The sequence below is a fragment of the Sciurus vulgaris genome, assembly GCF_902686455.1.
Source record: "Sciurus vulgaris genome assembly, chromosome: 19".
NCBI lineage: Eukaryota > Metazoa > Chordata > Mammalia > Rodentia > Sciuridae > Sciurus > Sciurus vulgaris.
This window is the reverse complement of record NC_136480.1, coordinates 30,746,098-30,762,194: the sequence shown is the minus strand read 5'-3', so window position 1 is coordinate 30,762,194 and position 16,097 is coordinate 30,746,098. Positions and strand designations below refer to the sequence as shown.

Genomic DNA, 16,097 nt, shown 5'->3' with positions numbered 1-16,097 from the left:
TTTAAACTTTGCTTATGTTTCCACTGTTTGTTTTGTGGTGGGATCTGCAGTATGTACAGAGACCTGCTGTCATCAAATGCCTTTCGAACATACATAGTCTATACATTTCATTGACATCAATTATGCATACAAAAGTCCTGATTCCCTTTTGAAACACACTTTTAAGGATTTCCAAAATAAATGCAAGGAAAATGTTAAATAATAAGGGCAGCAGACAATCAGAATGTTCATTTTGTTACACTGTATTCTTGCTCTGTGGAAATACATAGATGAACAATACTCAGCAGAGTTATTTTAAGCTTTTGAAATATCCTTAAAATATTTTAGCAATCTTATTTTTTGTATAAATGTTGGATTTTCATTACTTAAGCTCACAATTGGTGAAATCACATAAATTTTATATTTCTACACTATCATTTCAAAATCCAGGTACTTATGTGCTGATGATTTTGGTGTTAAAATAAAGAGAACATTAGTTACTCTCTGGAGAAAATAGATTATAGAATCTAAGTTGTAATAAATCAAAAGTATTTGTTTGGTTCAACTGCTGAATTCTATTTTTTTTTTTCATTTTTTAAATTTTAATTAAAAATCATAAATTTACATAGAGCAATGTTGTTTGATTCATTCTGTTTTTCCCCTCCCCCCCTCCCATCACTCTTTTCCCTCTATACAGTCCTTCCTTCCTCCATTCTTACCACCCTCCCTATCCCTAACCCTAAACCTAACCCTAACCCTAACGCTAACCCCTCCTACCCCCCTTATATGTCCTCATCCGCTTATCAGCGAGATCATTCGTCCTTTAGTTTTTTGAGATTGGCTTATCTCACTTAGCATGATATCCTCTAATTTCATCCATTTGCCTGCAAATGCCATAATTTTATCATTCTTCATGGCAGAGTAATATTCCATTATATATATATGCCACAGTTTCTTTATCCATTCATCAACTGAAGGGCATCTAGGTTGGTTGATTTTAATATTTTATTCTAAGCCTGAATCACAAAACTGCCAATGAGGAAATGATAGCATTTAAAACCAACACTACCCAGAAAACAGGTGCTCTAAATGGGAACAAGCAAGGGAAGAGGGGCCCATCACATGCTGTAGGGAGAGGACTCTCAGAGTCACTGGCAAAATACTGGAGGTGCCATGAATCCCTCATCCCAAAGTAGAGGCACTGTAATTCGTGGAATGGGTTTGGACTAATTTCTTCTTAGTATTAGAATGAGAGTAATTGGAGTTGTCTACATGATGGGGACATGATTCCAATTAGCATCTCTCTTGAGATATGTCCAGGGAACTTAGAAAAATATTTGGAGTCCAGCTCTTCTAGGATGCAACTTTCCATCTGGGGATGAAGTAAAATTAAAAGACAGGTGATATGTTCCACTGGGGAAGCCACAGTTCTGTGTTCTCCAGTGAGATCTTGTCACTGTTCTATACACATTAATATTACAGTCCTTCAGTGATAGAACTTAAAGACATCCTCTCCTTAACACAACAGTTTGGGCTCATCTCAGCTGCATGGAGTCCTCCCATTCCTCAGGCATCTGGGTAAGTGTCTCTATGTCCCTAGATGCAGAATTAGAGTGCAGATGGGTCCAAGAAAGAGGAAATTGAAACCAACTAGTGAGGTTTCTGGTAGCTGCACACTCCTCAGCTCCAACAGTCCTAATCAGTTCAGAGGACTGTGTTCTGTATGGTGCAGTGAGGATACATTCTTCCAAGAATGTGTGTCTCTTTAATTTATACCCTAAAGTTAGTCAATTTTTTCGTAGGAAATATCAATTAATTTTAGTTTTCCATTTTTTTTTCTAAATTTAATCACTTCTAGTTAGACACTTAGATATTGTATGTCATCTAGAGATTTTAAAGTTATTAAACATAGTTGTATACATATTACCAGGTAAACCATGAGTTTTAGTTTAACAATTTTTACTTATAATTTTGCATTAAATAGGACTATTATTGATGTGACCAAGTTCGATAGTTTGAGTAATTATAAGTTTTGAATTCTTTAAAAGAAAATGACATTCTTTGTACAAAGCCTCATTTCATAGAAGGGAATTGCACATTGCTATACACTACTTGTATTTTCTCATGAAGTCGTTGTACACAATTTAATTTTACCAATTATAAACTTACTTTCCTTTTACACTCACATATTTTCAAATGAGATGTCCTTGAGAAGAAGTTGTGGAAGTACACTAAATATTTTTAGAAATCAAATGAACAAGCTGGTTCTTTCCCATTCCTGGATTTAAAACACCCAGGAATAAAGTTTTTGAGAGTTTAGGGGAAGAATATTTGTGTTCATTAGTCTTTAAAGCTTTAGTCACTAAAAAAGATAACCTTTACAATTTCCATAACAATGGAAATATCTGAATCTGAGTTTTTTTTTTGTTGTTGTTGTTGTTGTTGTTTTAGGGTAACATGTAGAGCACTCAAATACCATCCTGTCCTACTCACTGTTCCTAATTTTCAGACTTTTTCCCAAACTCAGTTTTTTATGTCTTTAGCATGAACAGAAAAATGTGAACCTGTCTCATTTTTTGAAACTAAGACACAAAAACAAGATGGCAGGAAATACAAAACTATTGAGAAAGAAAGGACTTGAATCTTACATCACTACATTAATCAGGAGAGAGACTCTTTGTCAGGATTACTTGAAATTCCCAGTAATGACAACTTGGGTTCTGCAAATAAGCATCTCTCAGGCTTCCTGTTTCTTTACTTTAAAAGAACCCTTTCTCAGGCTGGGGTTATGGATCAGTGGCAGAGCACTTGCCTAGATGTTGTGTACAAAATGAACACTTTCTGTTCTAGTGACTTTTCTTAAGAAAAATTTAAAGTAGTTGTCATATAAATATCACAGCTCTATGTATGAACCATGAGCTGTATTGTACACCCTAAAATTTTACAGTAGGAACTTATAATACTTTCCTCTATTTCTCACACATAGTTACCATTCATTTGCCCAAGCACTGTCCAGAGTTTTGCTAATCATGCTGCTTGAGTTCGTGTATTTCATGTCAGATGTGCCGGAAGAACTAACATTTGCTGGTGATGGTTTTACCTTCTCTGAGGTGCCAGCCATTGATCCCTAGTACTCTTCATAGATTTTCAACACAAATAATTCTACAAGGTAGAGAGTGTTGCCTTTATGAGCCTCAGTCCCAGACACTTGCTTGAAGCAGAACTGTGACAATGACAATACAAAGCACATGTGGCTGTACTTGCATAGCTAACTGATGAGTACATAATAGGATTTGTCTGTCATCTCATTCCTAAGAGAGAGGCAGGATGATGCTCAGAGTGCAGATAAATGAAGAGATGTGTGCTCCCTTCACTTCTTCACCCTGGAATCTTCCCACCCAGGAGGTCGTAAAAATCTAATTTTCAGTGGGTTTTGCAGAAGGATGTCCTCCTCCTATAATTCTTTCCACCTCTCTGCTAAACTGCAGCTCATGTCCACTGTCTGAGCTGTTTCCATTAGTTTGTGGAACATGTATAATGATGCATTTATCATACAGTTGCCCAGGATTTTGCCAATGGTAGGATGGCCCAATATCTAACATGACTGCTGCCTTGACCCAAATAATAAAGAAGGTCTTATCTGTGAGGTTCCCCCAGTCTTCACTATCATCATCTCTAAAAAAACAAAGTTCTTTTATTATTTTTATATTTCTTTTTCTCATGTATGATCAAATTTTTTATGTGCTCACTTTTTCCTTCTTTTTACCAGGTCTAAGTTCTTCAAATGTGACCTGTATCAGAAATTCATGCTAGATTCACTGTGATTCCTATGTTCTTACACACATAATATCTAATCTGGGGGAAACTTCATTTCTCCTGTAAGATAAATACAATATCAGTGCCTGGTAAAAAAGGGCATTCTGGAACCAAGCTGGCAGCATCAACCAAGCTAAGACCATTTTTTTCAGGAGTGATTCTCAAATTACCCCACTGTTTTCAGAGAACTTGTGTTCTCTCCCATGATCTCCTAGACTGTGTTGTGTCAGGCATGATCACAATGGGGTACAGCAGGGAAGTGATGTGCCACAGGATTTCTCTTAGTTCATCATTATGAATGGTTCCCCTTCCCCAGGAGGCTTTTTAACAACAATGGTATGTCAGCATGGGAATTATTATAGACCTTTCTTCACCATAATTCTCTGATATATTTATATAAATTCAATCATATATACTTTATGTGAATTATTTAGTAATATGATTGTGGTTCAAAATTTGAGATAGAAGTATGATAGAAAAGTATTTTTCTGTGGTTTCTCCTGTCACCATATAAAAGATTAGGTGTGCTTAAGATTACATCAAAATATGTCCCTTTCTTGCATGGATATATCAAGAAAGGGTCTAAGTTTTTCCTGTTACTAATATACAAATTCACTTTCAGAAAACAAATTTTCAGTGATTTTTAGACAATTGGAAAACAAATCCATGAATTCCTGATTAAGATTGCAAACTCATGGTATCTGTACATTCCCACTTGTCATTACTCTTGTTTGTATGACTGCAGATTCCTTGGTCACACAGAATTCAATGTAATTCAAAGGCCTTGAGACACAAGGATGGAAACCTGTCATTCAATGAGCATTAAAATACTTTGTTTTTTTTTAAGGCTCAAGTATTTAAAATGAATTGAAGCTTGTCATGTGTATTCCAAAATTAATATGATAGAATGAATTTTTTGTTTTGTTTCATAAAATACATTTTTTTTCTTTTGGTCAGAGAAGGCAATTTTAAAACCTTTTTTTGCTAGCAAGGTTTGATGCCAGGGTTCTTAACCACCGAGCCACATCTCCAGATCATTTAATATTTTATTTTGAGTCAGGTGTCTCTTAGTTGCCTAGGGACTTGCTAAGTTTTGGAGGCTGGCTTTGAATCCTCTAATCCTGCTGTCTCAGAATCCTCAGTAAGCATAATTACAGGTATGTGCCACTGTGTTTGGCCTAATACAATTTTCAAAGATTATTTGTTACATGTTAATATGGATCCACTTAACTTATACTGTAAAAATACACATAAAACATTTGACTTATATGAAAGAAATTTGTAATAATTTGCATATACCATTTATTTGTACATAAATACCACAAAATAAGACAACTGTATGCTAGTGATCAAATGTGACCCATAAAAGTTTGGACACATATCAAAATTTTATTTGTATCTTTCTATTCTTTTTTCTGGAATTATCATGGGAGATGACCCCAAAATATTGAATCAGTGAAAGAAAGTGACTTTACCTGATTATTACTAAGTGAAAAGATTGTGTTATCCTGGTAGTGATAGTTTTTATTTTCCACATATACTGAATGTTGTCACTTATGTATTGAAGCTAAAATAGTTGATCACACAGAAGCTAAAAACAGAAAATCTTCCCAGATCTATAAGAAAAGAAATGAGATAGACAATGGGTAAGGAGTGCAAAATCTAAGAGGTAAAAGTAACTCAGGTTTTATAGCCCAATAGGGTGAATACAGTCCATAATAAATAATTCAAAATAACCAGAGGAGAGTTTACAGGTTTCAAACATAAAGATGATAATATTTGAGAAGATAAAAATTACCCTGATTTGATCACAAAATACTATATGCACATGTTGAATTATAATGCTGGTCTCGTATCCAAGTACAAATAATAGATTACTATTAAAACTCAAAATAAATAAAAATTAACTTCAATATTTTAAACAAGTATCTACATCATTTTGGATTTTTAAATGGTATTCCATGTTAATGAATATTTAACTTTTCTCACTTCTCTTAGTTTCTTGCCATATAGATCTATATGTTTCAGAGTCGTAAAATGATTTAATCTCAAAAACAATTTTCTGTTGACTGTTATTTTTAATATATGACTGTAAATAGCTTAAAATACATACCTACTCTTTCAGACACTTAAAGAACAAACATGACTTGTATAGGAAATATTCCATCTGTAGATCAATAGTAAATTTGCCATGTCAGGTTTACCCTTGGAACTAACTGAATAACTGCTTAATTCATGAGATGAAAATAGGAATTTTTTTTGATGTCCATTTTTAAGGTTTGGGTCAAATCCTTTTTCTTTAATAAAAATCTTACAATGGAATAACTCTGAATCTAATTTAATTGTGACTTTAATGACCACCCCAATTCCAGATAATGTGGTAAAAATAAGGGTGTCTTACTCATATTGGATAACTGCATTTGGCTCACTTAGGACAATTATTCTGGTGATAAAAATACCAGGTATACAAGGTAGATAGTGTGGGGATTCTAAGGAAGTCCTGAAATACCACCAAAGATCTTGCTACAGTTATTGCTAAAATTTTTTAATTTTATGGAAATTTTTTGAGGCAAAAATAGAGGTAGTCTTTAAAAATCCTGAATTAAATCACCCAAGGCACATGTATGAGCAAGTGCATAATTAAAACATAGTGGCCAATATTTCTAGAGGTCATTATATGTCATAAATACTTCCATATTTGGTACTTTATCTTCTTTCACTTATAATTCCTCCAGAATACAAGTAACAGTACTGCCTGTATTTTATAGATGATGGTCAGAGTTCAGCATCAGTGACTGCTCAAGGTCACACTTCAACCAAATGGAATATCACAGACACAAATTCAAAGAAAGTGTCTTAGAGTGTACACCTCTCAATGTTGGCTCAGTTGATGTATTAAAAATATTAGCTCTGGTAATAAAGAAAAATAAATACAGTACTGAAATAACATACCAATTTATATAACTAATCCACTAAAATTTACTTCTGGAGAGAGCTGCAATTATCCAGTTTTATGCAATTGGCCCAATTGAATTCATCAAAATTTTTGAGTTTTCAATATGCACCTGGGGTTTAATCGGGAGGAGGATGAAACCAAGTAAGACACTATACCAGAAAACTTCAAGATGAGATTATAATGAATAATTCTTTTCAATAATATATGGTAATTCTGAATGGATAAGAGAGCTTGTGCACAGTGGGGTCCCACAATCATTACATAATTCAGACATGATTCAGTAATAATAGGAAATGGCACTTGGAGGGTGTCAGAGACACTTGAGCACTGAAGTGAGAAAAGGCTGAGTTGTGGTGAAACCACATTTTCTGATGGTAATAATAAAGACTGTGATTCATGACATTGATGCCACTTGAGATAAAGACTTCATCTTCATTTTCTCCTAAGATATATACTATGAGAGTCCTTGCCATAAGATGAAAATGGCCAACCAAGTACATGATTTTACTTGCATAAGAAAAGCACTTTTCTTGGAAGTTAGCCTTGGGATCTCAGCCAATACCATTCTTCTCTTCCACATGTTCAAATTCTTTCTTCAGCACAGGCTCAAACCCACTGACCTGATCATTGGCCTCTTGACTCTAATCCACTTAGGGATGCTGATAATTTTGGGATACATGGATACAAATGTTTTTGTGTCCCAGGAATTCTGGAATGACATCAAATGTAACTCATTTATCTACTTGTGCAGGTTTTTAAGGGATTTTTCCATTTGTGCCACTTGCCTGCTGAGTGTCCTCCAGGCCATCTCCCTTAAGCTCCTTCTTGGCAAAGTTCAAATACAAATCTCCATATCAGAACCTGTGTTCCCTCATTTGCCTGTGGAACCTCTACATGTCCTTGAGTGCTCCCTTCTCATACACTTCTACTGCCATCCTTAATATGACCTCACAAGGTCTTATATGTAATACTGAATTCTGTATGATGTTTCCAATGAGTTACTTTGTAAGACATTTATTTTCTGTATTAGGTGTATTTCGGGATGTCATTCTGATAGGACTCATGGCCCTCTCAAGTGGGTACATGGTGGCTCTATTGTGCAGGCATCAAAGGCACTTACAGCACCTTCAGATTACCAACCTATCTCTGAAAGCATCCCCTATACAGAGGGCCGCCTGGACCATCCTTCTGCTGATGTTTCTTTATGATCATGTACTGTTTGGACTGCTTCTTTTCCTACTCAAGAACTATGTGAAACAATTACCCAATTTGTCATTATATCCAGATGATTGTGGCCAATAGCTATATGCCATGACCTGTCCTTTGCTGCTAATCTTTAATGAAAACCAAATGGTTAACTTCTTGAAATCATTTTTTGGGAAGATAGTACATATTTAACTATTGATGATGGATAAGTTTTACTAACAATCCAAATATACTGGATTCTGAACAATAAATCATGGCATAGGTTATATATTCTCTGGATTAAGTGAATATTGACTTTATACATGTTTTGTTAAATCTGTGTACTTTGAGACATGTGAATAACAAACATTTCATGGAAATGTCACTCATGCAGCTTTTTGAGATAACACAAGGGTCCAAGGGTCCACCTTACCTGCTTGATGTCAGTATGTGATTCTTATAAGGTGGGTCTCACTTTCATGGCCTAGGTTAGCCACTTCTAAACACAGTGAGGGTGTATAGCACTTTTTAATAAGTGCTTCAATGAGCTATATTTTGCCCAACTAAATATGCCAATTTTTATTGCTATGAATTATCTACCCTATCCAACACTTCTTTTTTTTATCTGCTAAAAAGAACTAAAGTCAGAGACTGAGGGGACAGGGTGGATATGAGACTTCAGTGCACTTTTCCCTGGGTTCAGCTTTGACCCACATAAGCAAATTCCATATTTGAAACATGGAGTTAAATCAAAGAGGCAGATATCAAGCCTAACTCACAGGCAACAGACTGACAAATCCAGCAAGAACCATGCTATTCATGCTATTCTCCTTAATCTTGCTTGATTCCCAGAATCTTGAAGTCCCATTTCACACAAATTTTACCTGAAGTATCAATGCTGACTGTGGTGTAACAGTGCTTGTGAGTACTCGGCAATAAAGGATGCCAGAATCCATTAGCCATGTCTACTGTCAACACAGCAAGGGGCCACATGTGTTCCATGCTTCTTTCACTGGACTGGAGGCCACAAGGACAGGGGCCACTTCTCATCCACAGTGACAAGCCTGCTGAGGACACAGATTCTACTATTAATATATGTTGAAGAATTCTTTGACAATTTTATGTCCAGAAAAGCTATAATTTGACAGTTACTTTCCAGAACTGAGACCTGATTCTAGAAGCTTGGAGATATATATATATATATGGCAAAATGACCAGTAATTGAACCTATGTGAGTAGAGATTTAAATGTCTTGGGAGCTAAGCATGAGCCTGGGCAGAAACAAAGCCTCTTGTCTCCACCCAAGGCCATTCTTTTTCTCCATATATCATATGGGTCCAAAATGTGATTCCATGTTCTTGTTCCATCGTGGCATGGCAGTTATCCCAAGACCAGAGGTGAGGTTGATTTACTTAGCTCCCCTACTGGCCATCTCTAACTCCCTCTTGGGACCTGTGTCTTAATCACTGAGCACCAAGATCACAAAATTATTTCAGGTTTGGGATGATAAACACTCAACTGTCACATTCAGTTCTAACCACAGGGCAGTTGCAAACAAGCCACCCATCAGTTTCAAGCAGACTCTCTCCTCAAGGATGCAGGAAGTACAGAAAAAGATGCACTGAGGCCTATTCTTCAGGGTCTTATATGATACCCTCAGCAACAAAAGGGCAACACTTTTTACTACAGTCTGAATGTTTTCCCTCTCCAAACTTTTTGTTGAAATCCAAACCCCACAAGGTGATGATATGAATTGAGGCCCTGGAGGTTATTTGATCATGGGTGTGAAGCCAAATGGGTGGAATTTTTGTCCTTTATGAAAATACTAACTGCCAAAAACCTCTCATTTCACCTAGTGAGGGCACAGAGAGATGGTGCACTGCCTTTATGTGATCAGAGTGCTATAATAAAGTATATTAGACTGGGTGGTTTTTAAACCACAGAAACTTATTTTTTACACTGTGGAAGATCAAGACACCAGGAGATTCAATGTCTGTTAGGGATATGCCAAATTGTAGGAAGCTTCTGGCTGTGTTTTCAAGTGGAAGAAGGGGCCAGCTTCACTCTGGGACCTTGTTCATAAGGATACTAATTTCACTGATGAAGGCTCCAGCCTCATGACCTCATCACCTTCCCAAGGACCCACCTCTTAAAACTATCACCTTGGTGGGGAGGAGTTCAATCTAGGTAATTAGGGGGATAGAAACCTTCAAATTAGAGCTGTGTAAAAAGAAGCAGCTCCTCACCAGACACTAAATATGCTGAAGACTTCATCTTGGACATCCTAAATTTCAGAAGTACACAAAGGAAATTCTGCTGTTTTTAAGGTATGTAGTTTCTAGTATTTAATTAGAGCAGCCCAAACAGACTAAAATATATTTCAAATGACAATTTTTTCCTTTCAACTATTTCCCCACTATGAACATATCTCTGAATTTTACACAGGTTATTGGCTCTCTCTGACAGTAAATGATCAGGCAGGCCAGGATTCTTGCACTGCTCCTATTGGACCCATTTATTTAAGATAAAAGTATAGCCTTCTTCTGTCCTGCATCATAGGCTTTGCTGTTACCTCCATAGAGGAGCCCTTGACCCCTAGTCACATACAGGGCACAAATATCACCTGCACATTCTTTTCCTTCTCTACAACATGGATTACAACCTGCCAAAACTTTACAATGCTCATTTGTGCATTTGATCATCTGCCTCCATAGTTAGAATAAAGTTGTCATTTGCTAGCTGCATGACCTTGAACAAGTTAACTTCTACAGTGTTCAGCATCCCTGTCCTGCAAGATGGGTATAAATATGGCTCATGTTCATGGTGATATTGCTTCCAGTAATTGTAACAGTGATAAAAATGCTGAACACATGATTCTAACACAAGATCATCAAAGGTTCCTGCTGTTGAAGTGCCACCATTATTAGCTGTCAATCCCAGTTTGCAACATGGGAAATGTGAATCCCAGATAAAGCGAAGCCATTTAACCAAGTTCACCTAGTCAGTGGATTCAGGTATGCAAGATTTCCTGTTCCCAACCACAGCTTAGGGCCAGAACTGCAATAGTGCCATGCAAAGAGTTGGCCACTGTAAAGATGTTGAGGGCAGTTTCATAAGTGGACTTGAGGCAAAAAATTGTGGGATGGAGTCAAATCTTTAACCTTACACTTGGGGATGGTGAGATTTCACCTTCAGCCTGACTCCCTTCTCTCAGGGACAAAACTCTCATGGAAACCTAGGCAGTTAGAGACAGGTTAGTATTCCCAGGAAATAGAATCTACACACCTCTTCACAGGTGTGCTCATTCTCTTCAGCCATAAAGAATGGAATTATGCAAATTGTGGAAAATGAATAAAAATGGAGAATATAATCCTAAGTGGAATATCTCAGACACAGAAAATGAAGGGTCAAGTGTTTTGTTTTTTTTTTATATATGAAATTTATAAAGAAAAATGGAAAGAAGAAAATAAAGGAGACACACAAAAGTAGGAGGGATAAGACAGGAGGAAAGGTGGAGGAAAGGAACAAATGAAATATTAAGGAATAAGAATGACCAAATGTGTTACACACAACCACAGATATGTGAGAGACCCAGAAATTAGATCAGAAACACTTTAGCTGCCAAAAAAAAAAAAAAAAAAAAATGGATCGACAGTCCCACAGTTTAGTGCAGATAACCACTTCCTTAATCAGATTGCTAAAGCTCAAGGCTCAGTAAATGGCATGACTTCAAATTAAAGTTTCTGCACAGCAGAAAAGTACAAAAAAGACTGTGGAAAGAGGCCATGGAATGGGAGAAAAAAGTTTCAGCCACTGTTCCAACAGAGAATTAAAATCTAGAATATAGGAAGAACTAATAAAACTTAAAAAAAGAATAAGCCCACAAATAATTCAATCAATAAATCGACCTCCCTCCCACTGCATAACAGGGGTGGAGGGGAGGCAAGAATAGAGGAAGGATAGGTTGCACAGAGCAAAATGAGGTGTGGGGAAGGGATGGGGGAAAGAAAAATAATAGAATGAGACAAATATCATTACCCTATGTACACATATGATTATGCCAATAGTGTGACTTCACTTCATGTAGAATCAGAGAAAACATAGTTGTAACCTATTTGTACACAATGAATCAAAATTTTAAAAAACAACACACAAACATACACACACACACACAATAAATGGGCCAATGAACTAACACACATTGCTTAAAAAAATGTGAAATTACGTTCAACATCTTTAGAACTCAGGAAAATCAAAACTCCACTGATATTTTATATCTCATTAAAATGTCAATTATTATTAATAAATAATAAAAAGCTTGCAAAGATTCAGATAATAGGGAATATTATACACTCTTGGATGGATTTTCGATGAGTATGATCATGATAAAAATCAGCATAGTGGTTTCCCAAAAAGCTAGAAATGGAATTACCACTTCTCTCCACTACATCCTTACTGGTATTTTTCCAAAAGATCTAAAGTCAGCATAATATAGCAATACTTGCATAACCATTTTTATAGCTGTGTGGTTGACAATAATAGCCAGTAATGGAATTAGCCTACATGTTTCTCAAGAGTTGAACAGAAAAAGAAATGTGGTAGATATACACAATGGAGATTAATATGGCAATTTTAAAAGCTGTGTTTTTTACAGAAAAATGGACAGAACTGGACAATTTGATGTTAAGTGAAAAAGTCAATATCAGAAAGTCAATAGTTAAATGTTTTGTCTCATAGGTGTAAGCTAGAGATGAATAAAGAGAAAATAAAAGAATCTCATGAAAACAGTAGGTAGAAAAGTAGAGTAGAAAAGGGGGATTTGTGGGTGCAGGAGATGAAAGGAATGGAAAGCATTGGAGAATTAAATTAACCAAATTATGTTATGTGCACATAATGAATATTTTACAATGAATCATACATTAATAACTGTAATGCACCAATTAAATTGTATTTTAGAAAACCAAGAGCTAAAGATCAGTGGGACATGACTTCCACCTATATCTTATTGGTCAGAACATAATCATGGCTACTCCTACCTTCAAAGGAAAATGGGAAATGTAGTTTATAATCATATAAAAGACAGAAAGTAGTTTTATTCACAATAACTGATATTACTTCATTACATTAATGTCTGCAACAATAATAGCTTTGCTTTTTCACATAAGATATTTGTTTGATGTGCCAAATCCTGGCCAGGTATGGAGCTACCACTGGTGTCCACCACTGAAGTGAAAATACAATGGTCTGTCCTTCTATAGCTCAGACAGCACTCACTGTGCACCAAGTACCGTTTACCTAAGACTTCATTTATTTCAAATCATACCCTGGGGAAGCAAGTGACAGCAGGTCAATCTTACGGATGAGTAGAGAGAGGCTCTGAGAGGTTAAAAATCTATTCAAGGCTCTATAGCTATATAAACACCCAAATCTGAATGCACACTGATACACTCCAGAGTTTCATCCATTAACATTTATTGTATACTAGTGACTACATCTAAGAAACTCACTGAAAACTTCTATAAATTCAAATCCTGAGACCTTCCCCCAGAGATTCTTAACTAGTTGGGTCTATAGCCCTAGTATCACTGTATTTGTGCCTCATTCTCATAATTAAGAGATGGATTTATTATTCTATCTATTAAAAATCAGGGAAACTTAGAGATTGGACTCATGTGCCCAAAGTCAGAGTCTAGAGTAAAACAAGGGTATGTCTCTACAGACTCAATGTCTCCAAAGAGATCTTCCTGGCTCCACATAAAAGCAGACTCCACAAAGTTGGGAGTATAGTGTCCAACAATCTTCCACAGCTAACCACAGAAGCTTTCCAGGGAGTGAGTGTACATGAAAGGCCAGATTCCAGGTTCCACTTTGGTGATCAAGGAGCCATGTCATACCAGGAGATAGGGCAGAGCTCAGGTCAACAAAGGCAGGGGAATGGCTGGGCCAGGTTGGGGGCTAAAGGTGGAAATAAACCTTTCCAGAGCAAATGAATCGCTGGGTCATCCTCCCAAATTGAGTCTTGCCTAATTACCCATATGCTGGAATGCTTGTTCAACTACTTATGCTCTTATTTTATTTTATATTTCTATCTCATGTGGCTTTGGAGGTTCTTATGCTTTGGCATTGGTTATGACATTCTTCTCTATTTTTTCCAGCCTTTCCAGGCCCATCCATGTGTAATTTTAGCCTGTAGATGTTACAGTTTTCATTGTTTATATTTCCATTTAGTTTAAGGTTCCAATTCTCTCTAGAAAAAAACTATTTTTTCATTTGTTATCATATCTGTATTAACACTTCACATATTGATAATGGTTGTGATAAAGAACTATCTTTTGATTCCAACACCTGGAACATCCTTGGATCTGCTTGAAATGTTTATACACTGTTTTGATTCCTGGTCATAGGGCTCCATTTAGTGTTTTCTGTAATTTTAGAAAAATTACCCAAGAAACTGAGCCTAATTTTACATGGTTTCTTTCAGAAAACATGTAACTCTCCCCACTACCTACTTTAGGGAGAAAGAGGACTGATCATGCATGTTCCTTTGTGTGGACTTCCAGTTAGGGCACTGCTTCAGCTGTACTACATGCAATCTTCCTGTGATCTCCACAATATGTGACTTTCAGTTCTACCTCTCCCTTTCTGTTTTCCATTTTATATTATATAAATTTTAATATTGTAGTCAGAGCTTGAAACACAAATTTGCCAGTTTGGAAATGATGGAACCTACAACAAACACTACCCAGAAAAATGGGCCTCAATGGGCTAACAAACTAGAGAAGAGGGGCCCATCAAATGCTGTGGGGAGAGGATCCTCAGAGCCACTGGGAACACTTGGGGGGAGCCAGAACCCACTCATCTCAAAGTACAGGCATTACAAATTGTGGAATGGATTTAATATACTTTGATCTTAGAATCATAATGAGAGTAATTGATATTGTCAACATGATGAGGACATGATCCCAATCAAGATCCCTTTCCACATGTGTCCAGGGAACTTAGAGGAAAGTTTGGAACCCAGCTCTCCCAGGACTGCTGTTATCCACCAGAGGGGAAAGTAAAGAGAGAGGTGACATGTTTCACTGGAGAAGCCACAGTTCTGTGTTCTCCAGTGGGATCTTGTCACCTTTACAAGATATTAAAATTATGAGCCTACAGAGATATGACTTAAATAACTCCTTAAAACTTACAACTGCTTGGGCTCTTCTCAGCTGCATGAAGTCCTCAGTCACCTGGGTAAGTATCTATATGTCTTCAGATGCAGAATTAGTGTGTGGTTTGGTCCTAGGAATACTGTGGAATGAGGGAATTTTGAGTCTACCATGAGGATTCTGATAACTGCAGAGGAGACATCAGCTCCAACAGTTCTACTCAGCCCAGAGAACTGTGTTCTTTATGGTGCAAGGAGAATATTTTCTTCTAAGAATGTTTGCTTCTGTAATTTAAATCCTTCTAAAATTAATCAATTTTTCATAGGGAATGCCAATTCATTTTCCAATTTTTTTTTTAAATTCAATGCATTTTTGTGACACAACTTACACATGGTATGTTATCTAGAAATTTTAAACATTAACTACTTGTTCACATATTATAAGAGAAGCCATGAGTTTTAATTTAGTACTTTTAATTATAATTTTGATTTTGTCATCTTCATACATCAAATGTAACTATTATTCATGTGACTTCTATAGTTTGAATAAATATAAGTTTTAAAATCTTTGGAAGGAAATGAGGTTCTATGTTCAAACCCTGATTTCATAGAGGGAAATCTCACACTTCTATTACCTATCTACTTGTATTTTTTCATGAAGTCTTTGGATCTAATTTAATTTCACAAATTAAAAATGACCTTACACTGTACTATATCAGTGAGGAAAAGTCAAACGAGAGGATCATCATGGTAAGGATGGAAAGTATGTTAATTATTTTGAAAAATCAAAAGATCTTCTGGTAGTTTCACATTTCTGACTTCAAAATATTCAGGAATATAACTCACAAGAGTTTAGAGGAAGAATATGTTCATTAGTCTTTCATTTTTAGGCACTAAAAGAAAGACCTTTTCCAATTTATGTCACAATGGAAATATCTAAATCTGATTATGTTTAGAGAAGCATTTAGGTCAGTGGAATCATATCCTGACCTGGTCACTGTACTCAACTTT

General features: G+C 36.1%; 1 long non-coding RNA gene across 1 annotated transcript; it reads right to left on the bottom strand.

Annotated features, from left to right (window-relative positions):
• Positions 1–1,387: 1,387 nt before the first annotated feature.
• LOC306650258 lies at positions 1,388–15,340 on the bottom strand. The gene is made up of 2 exons (XR_013760836.1): positions 15,276–15,340; positions 1,388–1,648 (listed from the first exon to the last, which is right to left on the bottom strand). It is a non-coding gene; the product is annotated as an uncharacterized lncRNA (long non-coding RNA).
• Between the last annotated feature and the right edge of the window lie 757 nt (positions 15,341–16,097).